The following is a 17,992-nucleotide window of genomic DNA, read 5'->3' as shown; positions in this document are numbered from 1 at the left end:
AAATAGTCAGGCAAGATCACAAGTAAGGCACAGGCAACAGCTGCTTGGTAAGATGGTAGTTACTCCCACGGATGTTTGGCTTAATCAACTGAAAAACTATGCTGGTTGGTTAAGGAAGAAAGTCCGTTTCCAGATATTACATTGGGCTAAGATACTAGCAAGATGTTTGGTCATTAAATTCTAGTCATAGCATGGAAAGAATACAATTTCAAATAAAATGAACATCTGAGAAGTTATGAAAATGTTGTAATATATTAAAATGACAGTGATGTCTGATTCCCCCAGTAATTACTTCCCTCATAACACACCTTATGACATTAATTGTGCAGAATCTACTAGGCCCTGAAATCTTAAGAAGAGATTGAGAGAGTTGTGCAGCCCTTCTCTGTAAATAAACAAACAAAAAAAGGTAATTTAGGTAATAGCCTTCCTTACATTGCATGTAGACCTGACATCTTTATTGTCCATTAGATAAGTCCACTGGGTAGAAAAAAGAAGTTATGTACTCACCATAAAGTTCCATGTTTCTTGTCCATCTCACCCTTCATTCTTACTGGATGGGCTCAGAGCCGAATCTCAGCTCAAACTCAGCTGAATACACTAGCTGGAAGTCTCTAACTTGACTCGTGGCAGAGTAAGTATCCCATCATGCAGTGGTGCAATCTCCAGATCTAGTTTGCTGCTAACTATAACAAAAACTGAAATAATCATATGACATCAGGGAAAGGAAAAACAAGGAGAGTCAAAGGAGCTTGTATATAAGAGGAAACAACTGTCCACCAGGTCCTCTAGGAGTCCTTGGATGGGGGAAGGTGGAGGGTCATAAGAATGAAGGGTGAGATGAACAACAAACATGGAACATTATGGTGAGTACATAACTTCTTTATGTTATGTTGTCCTATCTCGCCTTCATTCTTACTGGATGGGACAGTGTCCCTAGCATCTTTTCCCTGCATGGCTCACAGGAGTACACCTTTGAGCCCAGTAGAACCAAAGGAAGCCCTGTCCCTGGAGACCAAATCAACTTTGTAATGAGTGATAAACATATGAGGATTAGCCCGCGTAGCAGCAGCACAAATACTGTCCATTGACATTCTGGCCTGGAAAGCAGAGGATGTTGCCAATGCTCTGGTTGAGCGACCTCTAATTCTGAATGAAAAATTTCTGTTATTGGAGATGTATATAAAAGTGATACAATTTGAAAGCCAGTTTGTAATTGTGACTTTAGAAACTGGTATGCCCTTTTTTGCTACAGAGAAAGAGATGAACAATTGGTCTGATTTCCTGAAATCTTTAGTTCTATGGAGATAGAATCTGAGTTGTCTGTGCACATCTAATTGGTAGAGTTTATATTCTGCCTTGTTGCTATAATTGGGAAAAAACACTGGAAGCTCAATAGATTGATTTAGATTGGACTGAGAACAAACCTTAGGTACAAATGACGGATTAGTTCATAATGATACCCTATCCTTATGGGAAATCAAATATGGTGGTTTGATTGATAGTGCCTGCAACTCTGAGACTCTTCTTGCAGATGTTACAGCTACTAAAAGTATAGTCTTCCAAGAAAGAAGTTTGAGGTCACAAGACGAGGAGGGCTCGAATGGTGGCAATGTTAGATGAGACAGGACAAAATTTACATCCCAAGGAGGAAGCAGTTCTTTTAAAGGAGGTCTCGATAAAGAAGTGCCTTTTAAAAATGTTTTGCACGATCTATGTGACATTAGGTTAGGAGAATATTCACCAATGTGGAAATCTGAAATCGCCATAAGTTGGACTCTAATTGTAGCTGCAGTCAAGCCTTGCTTGAATAGTTCAGTAAGAAATTCTAAAATTGAGTGAAGTGGGGCAGAGAAGGGGTCAATGTTTCTGGTTTGTGCCCAGTAGGAGAACCTCTTCCATTTACTAGTATATAATTTTCTGGTAGAATCTTTATGAGAATATATTAAGATGTGTTTGACTGCTGGAGTGTAGTCTTGAAGTCTGACTAAGTTTGGAAGTGGAGCAGCCATGCTGTCAAATCGAGGGTGTGGAGAGAAGGATGAAATGTTCCTGACATATGTCTCAGAAGGTCTGGAAATGGGTTCAGAACCCCACGGCTTCTCCTGCAGATGAGGCCAGAGGAAGGGGAACCAAATCTGATGAGGCCAATATGGGGCAATGAGAATCAGCCTGCTTCCCAAGGATTTTGCTTTCTGGATGACTTTGGGTATGAGGGGAAATGGGGGAAAGCCATAAAGAAGTCCTGAGGGCCAATCGTGAACAAGTGCATCTCTCAGTGTCTCCCCCAGAGGGGGATTAGCGCACAGTAGCTGCTGTATTTGGTACTCATGGGAGTGGCAAAAAGATCACAGCAAGGCTGGCCACATTTCCAGAAAATCTCTTCCACTATGCTCTGGTTTAGAGATCACTCATGAGGCATTAATATTGCCCTGCTGAGCTTGTCCACTATCACACTGGATTTCCCCGGGATGTGCGTTGCTACTAGAAAGCATTGGGAAGAGATTGTCCATTGCTAAACTCTCAGAGCCTCTCAACAAAGTGGGTATGATCCTTGTTTGTTTATGTACCATACCACCAACATATTGTGTGACTGAACTGCAATTGTCCCTAATGGAAGAGAGTCATGGGGTGCCTGCAACGGTAGAAGTACTGCTCTCATCTCTAGAACAGTGATGTGCAAATGGGCCTCGTGGTCTTGCCATATGCCTTGGACTGTCCTTCCCAGATAATGCCCCCCCCCACCCTATCTGACAAGCATCTGCGGTCACAGTAGCAACAGGTTGTTGTGGAATAAAGGGTCTCCCGATGGTCACATGACTGGACTGAATCCACCACCATAGATTCCTCTTGCATAACTCTGTTATTCTGATCAGATAGGACATAGGAAGCTCTTGTAGTGACCATTGAGAAAACAGGAGCCATTGAAGGATTCTCATTTACATCCTGGCGAGTGGAACTAGAGTTATGGCTGAAGCCATGTTTCCTAGAAGTTTCAGAACTACCTTTGCCTTTACCTTGTCCTTGGGCAGAAGGTGGAGTATCTGCTGTTTGAGGGCAGAGATTCTGTTGGGAGGAAGACGTGCCATCATAGAAACGGTGTTGAGGTCTGCACCTATGAAGGTAATATGCTGACAGGGCAACAAGGCAGATTTTTGTAAATTGACTGTAATGCCTAGCTGAGCACAAATTTCTAATGTCGCATCTCTGGCTTGTTGAAGTAGATGCTTGGTGGTGGAAGTTAGGAGCCAGTCATCCAAATACAGAAACACTTGGAATCCAAGACATCTCAAGTGAGCCGTTACTACTGCCATCCATTTGCTGAACACTCTGGGGGCTGTAACGAGACCAAAGGGCAGAGCTCGGAACTGATAATGACTGGCTCCCAGCCAGAAGCGTAAATTACTCCTTGACGCTCTGTCCATTTTTATGTAGTAATACACATCTTGGAGATCTATTGACCACATCCAATCATCTTTCCCTAAAAAGGGAAGTATTGACTGCAGTGCCACCATTCGGAACTTGGACTTTTTGACAGAGTCATTCAGTTTGCTGAGATCCAATGTGGGTCTCCAGTCCCCTGTTCGTTTTGGCACTAAAAGAATCTTGAGTAAGTTCTGAATCCTATTTGGTCTGCGGGGACTTTTTGGATGACTCTTTTGTCTAGCAACTTTTGAATTTCTATAGTTGCTTGCTCCCTTAGACTGGGTGGAACATCTGGGATTGTTCTGATATGTGGGAGAGGATGGCAAAAGGGAATGGAATAGCCTCTGGATATTAAGCTTTGTACCCATTTGCCAGGCTTCTGGGTACAAAGATAAACGTCCCCTGACTGCCTCCAGAGCAGAGCAAACGGGCCTCCCTTCAGGAGTAATGGTAGTGCCATCCGTGAAAGGAATCACAGTCACCCTGGTTTTGTGGACCCCCTCCGCCTCTAGGATGACGTCTACCATTGTTGCCTCCCCCTCTGCCCCTAAGGAAGGATTCACCTTGGGGATCTTGGAAAGCTCCCTGGGGTCTTTTGAACCACATTTTCCCACTCTTCTGACCTTTAGGGTAAGGTCTTGAAGGTACTGAAAAATGTACTTCAATGGCAGAGAGAGTCTTCCCTTCCTGCTCACATCTGGTGAGTGTGTCTTTAACTTTAGGTCCAAAAAGTGAAAAACCATTGAAAGGGACATTCGTAAAGGTAGACTTAAAAGGTTCTGCAAAATTACACAAGTGCATCTAGGAGTGTCTCTTCGGGTAAACTCCTGAACCTGCTGCCCTACTCGCTCCATCTGTTGCATATATCAGTCTCATGGAGGAGTTAATGATGGAATTTAATGTGGATAGCTGGGAGATGACTTTCTTTGTCGCCCCCACAGCCAAAGATCCTTGTAGAGTATCTCCTATCTCCTTCAGGAGATCTCTTTGTAGCCTTGTAAAGTGTGTAAGGTAGTTCAGTGATCTGAGTGTAAAAGTCACTGATGAAAAGACACACTTCCCGTATCTGTCCATTGTTCGAGAATCTTTGTTCCAAGGATGAAGAGATGAGGATGTCTCAGAAAGTTCATTCTTGGTGGCTGCTGTCACCACCAAAGCATCTACAGGCACACTTTTGGTAAGAAAATCTTTTCCAGTGGGGGCTGACAAAAACTTGTTTGGCCTCCAAGGGACTGATTCCATAGTATCAGATGACTCCCACAGCTCTTGACTGACTAACTCCATTAGCTCATCCAAAGGTGGAGAAACCCATGAAGCTAAAGGTTGAGATCAAAATGCCTGCAGGTACACTGACTCCTCATCAGAATGGGTGATGGTGTTCCAGCCGCCTCTCTGTTTTAGGATCTCAAGGATATCTGCAAAGGAGATATCTTCAGAGGATGACTGAGGGGTCCCTTCTGACTCCTCGAGGTCAGTGTCTGAGGTGACAGACTCATCAGGGGAGTCTATATGCTTCCTCTTGCATGTCCTCTTCCTAGGGGGCTCCTCAGAAGGGTATTCTGGGGAGGTGTCAGAAGAGTGGGGCTCACCCAGTGGGGGTTCATGAGGCTCTGGATCTCTGCTGTTTGATGGAGGTGGTGGTGCCGAGACAGTAGCCGGTGCTTTGGGGAGATGAATGCCAGTATCCTCGTGTAGAGCTGTAGGAGGGGACAGCACACTCCTCATCAGCTCGAAAGCTGAACTCTCCCTGGCTCCGAGGACACCCCTGGTTCAGAGGAAACAGAGGAAACCCCCGGCTCCAGGGAGAAGGGCTCCAAAGCTGATGTAGGAGCCGAGCTCAACCGAGCTGAGGCACCAAGAGGTAGACTCGGAACCAACGAAACTCGGGTCCAAGTGTCCCCCTCGGTGCCGACTGGAGAGCTTCGGCTCTTAGACACCCCGGATGGCACCAAGAGTGTCGGAGCAAATATCGGCTCTGGAATCTTCCAAAGGGGTCCCGGAACCGATGGGTCTACAGCAAGTGGTACTTGGCACTCCTGCTCCGAAGATCCAGCTTGGCTCGGAGGAGGAACAACAGTGGCTGTAAGAGCCTTAGACAGCTCCAAAGTCTGTTGGGATGGAGCTGAGAACAATTTTGCCAGTGCTGGCGACTTCAATAGTCTGTGCAACACCCTCTCCACATCATCATCAGACAGACTGCTAGAAAACCTGGAGGATAGGGTTGGTGAACGAGATCTCTCCAGGATGGGAGATCTCAAAGTAGGGGAGACCGGCGGAAGTTCAATGGACCGGCTCCAAATCGCAGTTTTATTCAGTTCTGAAAATCTTGGAGACGAAGAATTGAGTTTATCTATGATAATTTTCTCTATCAGTTCCGAAGACAGTGGAGCCAAGGAGGTTGATGACTGTGAATTTTTTGTCAGTTTTTTAGGAGGCTCAGACTGAGCCGAAGAGACTGTAGATGACCTTTTGGTTGGTTTATCCTTTGTAAAGGAAGAGGACTTACTGGCGAAGATGAAGAAGAACTCTGTAGAGCTTCCTCAAAGGTCAGTTTCAAGAATCCTTTGACAATCAGTTTCTTTTTTTTCTCCTGTAGAACATGGGCACTAAAGGAGTGGCAAAAGGTGCAAGTTTCCTGCAGATGGATTGCTCCTAAACAGAAAACGCAAATGCTATGTCCATCAGTAGTGGACATTTTTTGGGAGCACTTTTAGCACTTCATAAAGCCCAAAGGCTTATGATCCTTCTCCCTGGTTTCCTTTGACATGTTAGGGATGAAGAAAAACCTAAAACAATTATATAACTACGTAAAAGTCACACAGAAAAATACTACTGTTAATGCACACAGCACTTCTAGTGAAGCTAAAGAGAAAGAGAAATAGCTTGTTGTTTAACTAGATGAACACTAGGTCCTCTAATTTAAACGGACCTAGAAGCTATCAGAAAGGGACACACACACACAGAAACACACTACTACTACCCCTCTAACTCAAATGGGCAGTTAGCTCTCTAAGGTAAATGAGCTAATAAGCTAATTAACTAAGTAACTAATTATAAAGTTAACACACGCAACTATCTAAGACAATTTAACCACACCACAATAAGTGAAACTTGACAGGATACACAAAACAGGCCTAGCAAAAACTGACGGCCAACAATACGCACAGCAACAGTGATAAATTAGCTACTAAGGCTATGAAAGGCACAGCACCCAGAAAACTAACTAAACTAAGCAATTCTAAGATTTAAGCATATAAAAATTAGCAAAAGACTAAAAACTTAGCCATGGCCAAGAAGAGAACATCTGAACTCGTAAAGTGGCAGATGAGATCTGCAGATTGCACCACTGCATGATGGAATACCTACTGTGCCACGAGCCAAGTTAGAGACTTCCAGCTAGTGTATTTGGCCGAGTCAGAGCCGAGGATCGGCTCTGAACCTATCCAGTAAGAATGAAGGTGAGATAGGACAACATAACATTGTCTATTTTGTTTTTTATAATCCTACTTAAACCCACAAACCAATGGCTCCTTACGACCTGTGTCTTATTAGCCCACTCCTTCCCCATGAAGATGAGTGCCAAGCTAAGTCCTATGGCCCATTTGTTCCTGGTCTGAGATAGAACACTCTTGTGTCATTCATTCCATTGGGGCAAGAGTCCGATGTTAGAGCGTGACTGGTATGGAAGTTATGTGGGTCAACCCTAACCTCGTACTCATGGGAGCCAGGAAGTTCCACATTGTGCTACTGTCCTAGGCAAACTTCCACCGGGTGGACATTTGCTCATCCCATAGCTACTTCCTGATGTTCTCCCACTTCACCAGGTGGGTCCTGCAGTTCAGCAGAGTTAGTCACCTTCCTATCTCCAGGATGGGTGAGCTGGCATTGGCTGTCATGCTTCACACCCAGTCATCTGAATCTGCAAGTCACTAACTAAACTTGTTTTTTCAGGGGCTTAGTCTGTGTTTTTTCCCTGTATGTCACAGGTTTTGGACTAAGTGCCTATTTTCTTAGATGAACAAGAGCACTTTCACATTAAATGACTTGCTTTGAATTACACAGTTTGCAAAATGAGGCCAAAGTAATCAAACTCAGGACTACCAGATGATTATTATTAGCAGCTCATAACAGTAATTGTATGCACTAAACTAGTAGCAGTACTTACCTCCAAAAAGCACCAGTAAATTGTACCTATGGTTGTATTCCTCAAATAAATCACACATTTAGTTCCTCTGTGGCGAGCCAGAATATTTAAAATTTACAATGTCCTTCAGTGGAGCTGAATATTTATCTTGACATTTTAGGCATTTTGGCAGCAGCTTGAGTTTGCTGTCCTTCAGCATTTTAACCTTCTGTTTTCAATACATCATTCACAAGCCACGTTTCATGATCTGTACAGCCTATTCTCTGCATTTCTATTACAAAAAAGCAAAAGTTATGAATAATTACTCTTTGAACAGTATTTGATAATATTTAATTGCACAGTTCAACAAGAACTTCCAATGAGATGGCTGATTTCTGTCAAAATGCATGTGATAAATCTACTTCAGTGGTAGAGAGAGAGAGAGAGAGAGAGTCCATGTCTGTTAAGCAGGTGACTTTGGTCTTATCATCATCTCAGACAGTGATTTTTCTTGTTTGCTTACATATGTATGCATGTTTTGTTGACAAGGTTAGTTCCGCTAGGCCTATGATATATTTTAAGAGGAGACAAGAGGTGCTATTTATACCAACTAGGGAAAATGTGGCCAAAGAACTGGGATATTTTCTTTTCTCTTTTGGAGGTGTACCAAAGACTGCTTTCTGTCAGTTGTTTGGAGGGAATGCATCCAAAATGGTGGAGGCAGTATAGTGAGAGCTGAATGAGAATGAGAATGAGACTGCACAGTATTCTGCAGAGATCGAAGTTGGACTAGAGGTTCGTTGAAAGTACTGCGCTTCCATCGGTTGCTTAGAGAGAGGGTGGTAGAGTATCTAGACAGATGACTATAAAAAGAGGGACAAGACCATGTGGTACTTGTAAGGCGTGTAGTTATATCAGCTCTACGACCACATTCACCCATCCCAACACGGGTAGAACTTATAATTTTGAAATAAATGCTAATTGTAGATCCATGAACGTGATATATTTAGCCACATGAAAAAATGATAAAAAATTATCCTTGTTTCCCATCTTTCCTGACCTAGAGTAGTCCAAATACAGGCTTTGCTGTATTCTGGACTTTTGGAAAGTTCCTGTGTTGCCCATTTCCTTTCTTGGATAAAGGTAGGCTTCTTTGTTCACCAGTGGCAGTGGGAAGCTTAGAGCAGCCTATCTATCCCTGGAGGAGTGTTCCCAGCACAAGAATCTGGCAGTCTGTTGGCCGTTTTGTACCAATTTCTAGCTCTTTCAAGTCCCCCTGTATAAAACCCGCTTTGGAGCGGTTTTTGCGCTTGTTACTACTCAGCCAAGCTCCTCGTGGTCCTGCAGAGTGGTGCTAGCAGCAGAGAGGCTAAAAGAGCGACTGCTAACCTGATAAAAGTGTTTTTTTTTCCTGCTATTACCTGGGTGACTGTCAGATCTAGCTAAACTGCAAGTATTTCTGCTTTGTAACTGTTTAACGTTGTTTTTGCATCTGCACTTTTAAAGTTTGCCCTGTTTGTTGCATTTACCTGTTGAGGCTACACACTCAAGTGCACTAAACTGCAAGTAATTCTGCTTCTTAAACTGTTTTAAACTGTTTAAAGTTGTTTTTGCACCTGCACTTTTAAAGTTTGCCCTGTTTGTTGCATTTACCTGTTGAAGCTACACACTCAAGTGTGCTAGCCTGTGTTACATATTTATTGCACTTTCTTGCTGTTTATTGCAAAAAAGAAAAAAAATATATCCTTGTTTCCCATCTTTCCTGATCTAGAGTAGTCCAAATACAGGCTTTGCTGTATTCTGGACTTTTGGAAAGTTCCCGTGTTGCCCATTTCCTTTCTTGGATAAAGGGAGGCTTCTTTGTTCACCAGCGGCAGTGGGGAGCTTAGAGCAGCCTATCTATCCCTGGAGGAGTGTTCCCAGCACAAGAATCTGGTAGTCTATTGACCATTTTGGGCCATTTTCTAGCTCTTTCAAGTCCCCCTGTATAAAACCTGTTTTAGCACGGCTTTGCGTGATTTTGCGCATAGTGCAGCATCATTGGGTTTAAACCATTCTCGGCTCCACAAAGTCTGCTCTTCACTTTTTCCCTTACAACTGATCTAGTTCTCATAATAAACACCCTATTCCCACTCTAAAGCCTGGCACTTGCTCACTAAAGCAATTATACAAGTCAGCACTAAAAAATTAAAAGCACTGCACCCTCACAAACTCCCCTTAAGTACTTTGTTCCCCATTGGCCCTTTTTTTCAATTATAAAGGAATTCCCAATACTATTCTAGCATGTCCAAAGGTCAGTTGTCAATCTCCTCTCTGGTCCAGCTGGTGAATCTGGGAATCTTGAGACAATATTATAACTGCCTCATGTACACAGACAACCCTCTCCTCCTCCCAACAAATTCCAACACATGTGAGAGATGCAACCATATAGCCAAACTGGAGGATAAGCTCTCTCAACTCAGTACTGGTGCAACCAGTCAGGAGAAGAAGGAAAACACACTCACTACAATTCCAGTCTCACAAAGACCTACCACGACAGCAAACCAAACACATAAACACACAAAAACATACTCGGAGGCTCTAAATAAAAATCTGCCTAAGCAGCAGAGACCTCCAAAGCAGACACCCAAGCAACCGCTACCCCAAAACAAAACACGTGCAACACATAGCTCACAAAGCCAGTGTGTCGAACAGTCACAGCCCTTAAGGCTAAACAACACACCCGATACACTTGTAATAGGTGACTCTATCGTCAGGCACACTGACGTCCCACTCACCAGGCAGAACAAGGAAAAGGTCACAGTGAGCTGCCTGTCGGGTGCTAGGATCCGCCACATAACACAAGCACTCAGGTCACTCCAAAGTAAGTACAAATATGACTCAGTCATCGTCCATGTTGGTGTGAATGACCTGAGACGTACCTCCCTGGACTACATGAAAAGAGACACAGAGGAGCTCTCTGAGCATGTAGCCCAGGCCGGTATGACCCTGACCTTGAGTAGCATCTTACCCTCACCAAGAATGATGCCACAATATGAAGACAAGATGATCAGTTTCAACAATTGGCTTAAGTATTGGTGTCATTCAAAGGGGATCCAATGCCTGTCTGCCTGGGATGACATGCTCCACAAGTCACAATGCTTCGCTAGGGATGGCTTGCACCTGTCACCCCTGGGCTTTCGGATATTGGCAAAGGCACTTGCCACCCCCATAGTGCCTTTTTTAAGCAAGGCTCAAAAGACAAATCCACCTCCATAGGTATCACAAGGGATAAGAAACTAAGAGTAATGCTACTCAACGCCAGAAGTCTAAACCTCAAGATGCACGCACTCGAAACTCTCCTTAGCATGGAGAACATCGATATCTGTGCAGTAACAGAAACCTGGTTCAAGGTTCCCGAGAGCACCCCAGCACTACCAGGTTATACCTCATACCATGTTTTTCGGCCCCAAAATTTGGACTGAACCACAAAAGGAGGGGGAGTATCAATATTCGTCAAAGATACCCACACCTCCAGGTTGGTGGCACAGCACGAAGCATCAGAGACTATCCATGTGCAACTAACAGTGGGTAAAACTGCCTTCCAGTTTATAGCCTGCTACAGACCACCCTCCCAAACCCAGGAACCCCACTCGGCCTTCCTGAGAACACTGGAAAATACGAAGGTCTCTCCAAACACCATTATACTGGGCGACTTCAACTACCCTAACATAGTCTGGGAGTATTACTCTAGCTCCAACATCCTAGCCCAAAGGTTCCTAGAATTTATAAACTCAAATGCTATGGAACAACTTGGTGCCACTCCCACAAGAGGGGAAAACATACTGGAGCTGATCATCACCAACATGGGGACTCTATGCTCCAGACCAGAAGTGTATCCCTCACTGGTAAGATCAGACCATAAATTAATCTCACTAGATATTCACATCCTGACCCCAGCCCCTGCCCAGAAAACCACAGTGAAAAACTTCTCTAAAGCAAATTCCACACTCCTCAAAACCGAGGTGAAATCCTTCAAAGGCCCCGGGCTTGTGGAAAATACGGCCCAGACCACAGAATCCTTTATAAACACATTCTATGAACACCTTCAGGAATGCATGGATCATGCAATCCCAAATAAACCAAGACCCAATCCTCCAAGGTTAGGCGTCCTGTCTGGTGGACCCCAGCCATAAACAAACTATACAATAGAAGGAGGAAGCTACTACATGATAGAGCAAAATCCCAAAAAGGCAAGGCATCTCTGATCAGTATTAGCAAAAAACTATGGGCACTCATAAAATCGTCTAAGGCCAGCTTCGAGAGAAAAATTGCACAGGACAATAAGGATAATCACAAGGCTTTCTTTTGTTATGTTAGGAACCTGGGTGGGAATTCCCGGATATGCTCAGAATTAGTCCAAAATGACAAAAAATACACCAAACCCACAGACATTGCCAACATCCTAGCTGACAGGTTCAGCGCAAACTCCCCCCCCCTTCCCCACCAAAAGGGCAAATATCTATCCCAGCAGAGTGCTGCCCCTCTGACATCTCAGATGCTCAGGTAAGAGCCGCCCTCTCCAAAGCAAAAAACACAGCATCAATGGGACCAGATGGTGTCCTGGGCTGCGTCCTACATGAACTCCAAGAAGAACTAAACCCAAACATAAAACTACTGTTCAATCTCAGCCTTACTACAGGATATGTACCCAAAGAGTAGCGTACAGCAACAGTGGTCCCTCTCCACAAAGGTGGTGCCTCAACAGATCCTGGAAACTATCGCCCCATAAGCCTGACTAGCTTGGTCTGCAAAGCTATGGAAAGGATCATCATGGACCTCATAAATAAAGATATTGGGGACCTACAGACACTGGATCCTACCCAGTTCGGCTTTGTTAAGGGCAGGTCCTGCCTCTTAACCCTGGTCGATTTCTTTGAAACAGTCACCAAGGCCATTGACGAGGGGAAGGTGGTCCACATAGCCTACCTGGACCTTGCAAAAGCCTTCGATACAATACCCCACTCGGGCATTATAGATAAGCTCACAAGCTTAAATATAAACCCCTATGTCACTAGATGGGTTGCAAACTGGCTCAAGGACAGAACCCACATTGTTAGAATTGCTGGAGCCATATCAGACTCCAAACCAGTTACAAGTGGCGTCCCACAAGGCTCAGTCCTGGGACCTCTCTTGTTCGGTATATATTTCTCGGAGGTACAGGCTAACACAAAAGGACTGTGGCTGACCAAGTTCGCAGATGACTGCAAACTGGGCGCCATAATCGACTCTCCAGCCGACACAAGCATCCTACAAAAGGGCCTCATAGAAACAGACAACTGGTGCCAGAGCCATGGCCTCAAGCTAAATGCCAAAAAGTGTATAGTCATCCCCTTTGGCAAAAACAAAGTGCCCACAAATTACCACATAGGTGGTAATCCATTTCCTCCCTGAAGAAGTAATTAGGGACCTGGGTACCCAAGTTGATAGCAATCTCTCATTTGACAACCATGTAGCCAAAGTGGTTAGAAAAACATTTTATATAGCCCACCTAATCATGAAGGGATTCACATCTAGATCAGGGGAGGGTCATCATGCCTCTTTACTCATCCCTCATCAGGCCCATAATTGAGTACAATGCCCCTTTTGGGATGTACCTTACCAGACACCTGCAGCAATTGGAAAGACCCCAAAAGTACCTCACCAAGAGGATCAAAGAGCTCAAACAGATGCCATGTGCTGCCCGGTTAAAGAAACTCCAGCTCTACTCAGTGGCATACCGCCTGCTCATAGGCGATCTGTGCCTGACGTATAAAGCTATGTCCAACCCGGAATTAATGGACATGCTGCACCTCAGAAAATCCAAATCCCATCGAGCTACTCGCTCGAGAGACTTGAACCTCAGCACTGAAATAAATAGGACATGCTGGAGGGACAGATTCATAACCCAGAGGCTCCCTTCACTCTGGAATAAAATCCCAGTCCAGGTTAGGCAGAGTCCCTCATTGACTCTCTTCAAGAGGAATCTTGATGAGTGGATGGGAGATCATAGGCTTACCCCGGGTATCACTTCTGTGTCACTGTTAGACAGAGGCAGAGTATACTAACCTTGAAAAAGGGCATAGCAAAATTCATTTAAAATGGGTAGCGAAAGCCAAACACATTCTGGCTGGGCTTATAGATGCCCTAGGGCAGATAGCCTAGTATGAACCTATGAACCTATGTCACCTCTGCAGTAGTTATTACGTAGGTAAAACTAACTGCATGTTAAAAACCAGGATTTTAAATCACTTGTCAGCTATTAGGTTTAAAAATGAACATAATGCACTTTATAGACATATTTTAGCTGCTTCAGGACATACATTTAAGTTTCAGGTTATCAGTCTCATATCCCAAGGTAACAGATACTGTTAACAGAACAGAATGTGAAGAGGTTAAATGGATCATTGAATTCACAGCACATAGACATCCTGGCCTTAATGAAGTTATTCCCATTAAGCCAGCCATGAAGAAAAGGTGGGTTCAATACTGAACATTGATTGGTCAGCTACTGTTTTAAATGCTTTTTGTTTGTATCCTTATTTGTCTGAAGAAGGGTAGTCATCCGAAAGCGCTAACACAGTGTTTGGATTTTATCTTCTTTGTTTTTATTTGCCATCGTATTTTATGTGAAGAATAAATCATTTCCATATTATCCGGTAACTGCTTTTTCTTTTTGGACTTGTGCTTTATGTGAGCAGTTTACCTTGGTAGAGGCTATCCTGTTTGTATTCTCTGGTTGCTTAGATGATGAGACATTAAAAAGGCTGGTGGAAGAAAGTGAACCAGTTTCAGATAAGGAGGTTTCTTGGAGCAACATTTTGGAGAACATTCTAACACACTCTGATTATATAAATGGTAGGGTTTCCAAATCAACAACCCTAGTTTTAGATATTGACACTGATGATTGTGATGTTAATATCCAAAGCGACAATGGTTGAGTTAAAAGACCTTTATAGAAATAACAAAGCTTTCAGGTTAAGAAACCCTTTCTCAATGCATTACAACAGGTACATTAAAAACGCCCATATATATACAATGAAAAACAATCATGTGACCTGCAGCCATCATCACATGATCATTAAAATCATTCAACATTTTACTAATACTCATAAAACAATATTTATCTATAAATTATACATACAATAGTTAAAGAATTCTAATATATTAATACATAAGTAATTAGCATTAAAATTATTTTAATCTAGTTTGCTGTATTTTATTTAGAATGGGTTTCAAGGATACTGAAGCATTTAAACCAGGGGGTGTGTCTGCTGAGAGCCTAACTATCCATTCATACTCCCTTAGATCTAATGAATTAGATAAGTCGCCTCCCCTGGATGATGTTATGACATGATCTATAACTTGAAACTTAAAACTGTGTCTACTATCCCTAGATGCAATATGTTTAAATAATGCATTGTTCTCATTAGAATGTCTGATATTGGACTTATGTTCAGTTATGCGTTCTTTGAGTTTTCTCGTGGTTTTTCCCACATAAAAACATGGGCAAGCTTGACATGTTGCTATATATACCACATTATTAGTTATACAAGTAGCATAACCATGATATTTATATTCTCTGCCAGAGATAGGATGCTTAAATATATTCGAGTAAAAAGAAGAATCACTACCTTTTAGTATGTCATTACAACTGCTGCAATTACAGCAGGCATATGTGCCTGTCTTTGTCATTGTATTCAGACCAGGTTTTAAGTTGTTAAAATCTTTATAACAAAGTATGCTTTTCAAGGTTTGCATATTTCTATAACTAAAATAAGGTCTGTCACCAATTATTAATTTTATATCATCTTGTGCCAATAGTACCTTCCAATATTTGGATATTACTTTATTAATATTATATGACATAGAATTGAATGATGTTATAAATCTCAATTTATTTGTATTTGGCGTAGTCACTTCCATGGTATCCGTTGTTATGGGTATCCTATTGAAAATAGGTTTATATATTTCCTCCCTTTGGGTAGTCACATGTTCTTTAATACTTGCTAATAAATTTATAGGATATCCACTATCCTTAAACTCTTCATATATATCATACATTTGTTGTCCAAATATATCATGTTCTGAATTTAGCCTACTGACTCTAGCCATTTGGGCCTTTACAATGCCCTGAAGACATGGGGTGCATGCATGCTACTTGCATGTAGGTATCTACCGATGCTACATCTTTCTTAAATATAGATGTATTAATTTCATTATTTTGTTTCTTAATCGCTACATCTAGGAAGTTTATACATGCATCTGATACTTCTATCTTAAACTTTAGAAAATTGGTGGTGTTATTTAGGATAGAAACATAACTAGATAGTTCGGGTAAGCTTCCTTTCCAGAGGAGGAAACAATCGTCCACAAACCTCTGATAAAACACCACATTGTCATTCAGAAACCGTTCCCCATCTCCTATGTTTTCCTTCTCCCATTGGTAGAGAACGAGGTTGGCATACGTATTTGCCACAGGCGTACCCATTGCTACGCCAGTTTGTTGTAAGTATATATTTGTATCAAACAAAAATATGTTATTTTTCAACACTACATCTATTAGCATACAAACATTTTCTATATGTCTAGTTGTAAAATTAGAACATTGTATCAAGAAATCTCTAATAGAATCTATCCCGAACTCATTTGGGATGACCGTAAATAATGAGGTAATATCCATGACAACCATATGTATATCATTAATGTTGGAATCTATACTCTTAAGATCAGCATAACATTTTCTTAATTTTTCCAAAAAATCTACTGTGTCCTTCAATACTGTCTTACAATTAATCAGTAGTGGTTGTAGTTGTTTCTGTAAATATAAGGATATCGGCTCTGTGATCCAGCCTTTGCCGGATACGATCGGCCTCATGGGTGGCTTGTCTACAGATTTATGCACCTTGGGAACCCCATATAATTGTGGAATTACGGGGCAAGGAACTGTAAAAAAATGGAATAGTTCTAGTGTTATATCTCCTGATAATTGAAGCTCATAGATGCACATATTTACATAACTTATACATTTTTTGACATCTAAAGCTGTTATCTGTTTAAATGTAGTTTCATCTCCTAACAATAACATTACTGACTGCTTATACATACATTCATCCATGATGACTATAGCACCACCTTTATCAGCTGCCTTAATAATGATATTTGCATTATCCTTAAGCTCATTCAGTGCTAAATGTTCAGCATAAGTAGTGTTAAAAGATTTATTATATCTCTTATTAGCATAAAGCTTTCTAATATCCAGCTCACATAAGTTATGAAATGCCGTTAAAACAGGTGGATAACTTGGTGTAAATATGCTACGTCTCTTACATATACTAGCATCATAATTATCAGTTTTAAAAATTAACTTGAGCGCTATAGATCTAATAAAGAGTTTTAAATCAGTTAGTATATTCACCATATCATCCGCTCATGTGGGTATAAAACCCAGTCCCTTATTTAATAAAGTGACATGCTCCGTATTCAGCGTAAATGTTGATAGATTGATGATGCCTGCCATTATCTTCTGGCTACTTTGTGTTGTTTTTGCGGACTGTCATTTTTACGTTTCAAATCCACATATGGGTTGTTGTTCCTCGTAGAAGTTCTACCTCTTGATATGGATCTATCTCCGGTTCTTTTTTCTCTCTCTTTTACACGCTCCGCATGGTGTAATTGGAACGGTTTAGTGAAATAGCTGGTCAAAGTTTTTTGCGATGCTGATACATTATGGTTTGCCTGATTGTCACTCGCTGTTACTGCGTGAATGTCTTCCACAGCTTTTTCTAAACTTGACGCCCCCTCGTCAACTGCTGATGACGTGTTCCGCTTCAAAGCAATATCCACCTCAATAGGGGGATAGTGTCCTTCAGTCACCGGTGAATTTAAAGGTGCAGTTACTAATTCTGGAAACATATCCAGAGAGTCTAGGGATATAGTTGCCGGTGTTCGTGTGGCTAGTTGCAATGGCTTGTCAATAGTTTTATTTAGTTGTACATTTCCGTTTAGTCTAGAGTTTACAGATGTCTCCTTCTTCGGCCAGGAGAAAATATTACCCATTTGGTAATCGGATATATCACGTAGCAATTTTCTTTTTTTCACGACCTCCAAACGGTCGTCAAGTGCACTCAGTCTATCCATCATGGAATTATATATTGATTGTACATTAGAAAAGCCTGGCATGGCTAGCAATTCATCTTCTTTCGAAATAATTTCTTCTTTCAATTCTTTTTCGATGTCTACAAAGAATTTATTCATTAGAAGCATATATTCTTTACTTAACTGTAGGTTTAAGGATTGCCATTGCTTAAGTAATTCCGGGTACGTATTCCCGTAGGAAGGCATTTTGTGATTCTTAGCCCTCGAGGGCTATGCCCTATTCCATGTAGGCATCGAAGCTAAAGCGCTGCCATTGCAGACGCTTAT

The sequence above is a fragment of the Protopterus annectens genome, chromosome 16.part0, assembly GCF_019279795.1.
Source record: "Protopterus annectens isolate FY-2018-M chromosome 16.part0, PAN1.0, whole genome shotgun sequence".
In the NCBI taxonomy this organism is placed as follows: domain Eukaryota; kingdom Metazoa; phylum Chordata; order Ceratodontiformes; family Protopteridae; genus Protopterus; species Protopterus annectens.
Note: the sequence above shows the minus strand (reverse complement) of the source record.